Source organism: Arachis ipaensis, chromosome B05, assembly GCF_000816755.2.
Source record: "Arachis ipaensis cultivar K30076 chromosome B05, Araip1.1, whole genome shotgun sequence".
Lineage (NCBI taxonomy): Eukaryota > Viridiplantae > Streptophyta > Magnoliopsida > Fabales > Fabaceae > Arachis > Arachis ipaensis.
The window spans coordinates 1,224,411-1,227,588 of NC_029789.2; positions in this window are offsets into that span (position 1 = coordinate 1,224,411).

Sequence of the window (3,178 nt, forward strand, 5' to 3'; positions counted from 1 at the left end):
ATAAACTTAAGCCAATAGAAAAAAATATACGAATGAGTATAGAATGATTTTAATTTATTCCTGAGAATTAATTTTAAGCTATATAATTTAGAAAATATAAATTATAATGATTTAATTTACCGGACTACCGGCCGCTGCAGCACCGTCAATCATATTGAATTCTGTGTTACCATCTTCAGAGGTAAAACAATGTGCTGGAAAATAAACAGTTGCAGCTGAAGTTGATATGCTTATATCTGACAGAAGTCCATTCAAGTATTTGAATTCATCTTCTTGAGCCTGCATGTATCACGATTCATCAACAAACTCTATATATTTAACATTATTTTTAATTTTATTTTCTCTTTCTAGATTATTAGAAAAAGAGTAAAGTATTAATTTTGTCCCTTTTTGTTAACAGACGGCGGGACAAAATTTATTTAAAATAAAAGTAATATGATTAAGTGTAATTTACTTACATAATAAAATTGTGAAAGAATAAGAAAATAAAAGATGAAGAAATTTTATTGATTGTTGATTGATTGAATTGTACTGAAGTGTGTTGTAAACTATGAGGGTAAAACTAAATATATATAGAGCATTGTCCTATGAAAGATAAAAGTAAAGATAAGATAAGAAGAGAAGATAACATAAAGATAAGATAAGATAAATTAATAAAGACTGAAATTAGAACTGAATTTATGTATTCTGTTGGGCTGAATTTGTGGGCCACAAGACTTCTTTATTGTTGTCATGGGCTAATATAGAAGAGTAGTTTAATACGCCCCCACAAGCTGGTGGATGGAAGATGTCAATAATCCACAGCTTGGATAAGTTCCGATGAAATTGTTGAGAAAAGCGCGTCTGACTTGGTGACGCGGAGGAAGATGCGTGCGGCAGAGCTTGAGCTGCCTACTGCAAAAATATAAAAGGAGATGCTGTGCTTGAGCAGCGATCTTTAAACAATTGCGTGCGGCGGAGCTTGAGCTGCCGACGACAAAAATACATAAAAGGAGATGCTGTGCTTGAGCAGCGATCTTTAAACAATAGCGTGCGGCGGAGCTTGAGCTGCCGACGGCAAAAATACATAAAAGGAGATGCTGTGCTTGAGGGAGAGAGAGCAAGCAGCGATCTTCATAAAAAAAAAAGAATGAAAAAATAAAAAATAAAAAAATAAGCGCGTAGAGCACAATAAAATTGATCTTTAGAGGGCGCGTATGGCGCAATAAGAAAGAGGGCGCATAGAGCGCGATAAGAGTGCAGATGGAACTGCTAATACAGAATGCAGATTAAACCGCTGAAACAGAATGCAGACGGAACTACCGGAAGAAAGGAGGCGCAGACGAAATTGTTGGTAAAGAACCGGGATAACCAACTTTGTGGTAAGATTTTCACTTGGATGCATGTAACTAAATCTATGATTATTTATTGTGGGAGGATGTTGAAAAAGAAGTATGGTGATTTCTCACCGAAAAGATGATAACTTATATATCCTCCTCAAGGAGGATACCATGGCTCTGATACCATGATAAAATTGTGAAAGAATAAGAAAATAAAAGATGAAGAAATTTTATTGATTGTTGATTGATTGAATTGTACTGAAGTGTGTTGTAAACTATGAGGGTAAAACTAAATATATATAGAGCATTGTCCTATGAAAGATAAAAGTAAAGATAAGATAAGAAGAGAAGATAACATAAAGATAAGATAAGATAAATTAATAAAGACTGAAATTAGAACTGAATTTATGTATTCTGTTGGGTTGAATTTGTGGGCCACAAGACTTCTTTATTGTTGTCATGGGCTAATATAGAAGAGTAGTTTAATAATGTGATTAAAAAATAATTGAATACTACGTATGGTAAAAAATTGATATTATTAAAAGATAAAATTAAAATTTATTTCTATTTATCATTTTTGTTCCAACGTTTTTGTCCTATTTAAGTCCTTAACGTTTCAAAATCGTCTCAATTTTGTCCCGCCGTCAATTCTGTTAACGAATCTCTAACGACAGAACAACATTAAGTCAGTTTTAAAACGTTAAGAACTTAAATAGGACGATTAAAACATTAGGATAACTTTGTGACTTACCCCAAACGTTTGGAACAAAAACATACGTTAATCTTAGAAAAACATAGATTATATATAATCAGCACCTTATACTTTGAGAAATAACAGGACTAAGTCGTAATATATCAAAGGTTGGGATCACAAGTATTGTACGTATAAAATTATTTAAATTAAATAAAATAATTTTAAATTATTATTTTTTTAAATTGCTGTAAAATAAAAGCATATAAATAATTTTATGGAAATGAAAAATGTATTTTTTTTTAACTACATAAAATATGAATATGTATATCTAACCTTAAGCTCTCCCTCAAGGAAGTGAAGAACAACAGCAGGGATGAGTCCTTTTATGCCACCTCCATCAATGCTGAGGACAGTGAGTAACTTTCCCACTGATGGAGGTGGTAGCTTCGATGACGAGTTTAGTCCAGCCATTATGGTTTATTAGGACACTAATTAAGCACTTAAGGAAGTAGAGAAAGATTGAGTCTATAGAAGAGTACTCAAAACAAACGAAGGAAGGCGTGAGTGTAAGCTTAACAATCAAGCCTATATATAGAGCTCGTGTCATACGATAATGCATGCTTGAGATAGGCATTGGATTATTGAAATAAAATATGAATTTTTTGTTTTGGGGCAGGGGAATAAATGAATAAAGCATTGTTTGAGATTAACACGTGATGATACATTATTATAATTGCAGCGGAGTATAATAATATGTGTTGAAAGTAACATTTATATAAACATATTACAAATGATAAGGTTAACGTACGTAGTCTAGCAACTTCTAAAGTTCCAATTGCAATTTTTAATCGTTGTTTTCTAACTTGTAAATGCATATAATGTGTAATAGTTTTAGAAAAGAGAGCATTTAGATAAAGATGTTAAAAACGTCTTTTTTTTAAGATGTTTTTTAAAAATTAAAATTTAACACATATAATCAATTAAATTGTATTTTTTTTATTAAAATTAGATCGGATAAATCAGTTTAGCAAAAAAATTAATAAATTAAATTTTGAACCGATATAAATTAATATTTTTTATAAAAAATTACTATAATATCTCTATTATAAAACACAACTAAAATATTCCTATTATATATATATATATATATATATATATTAATTTT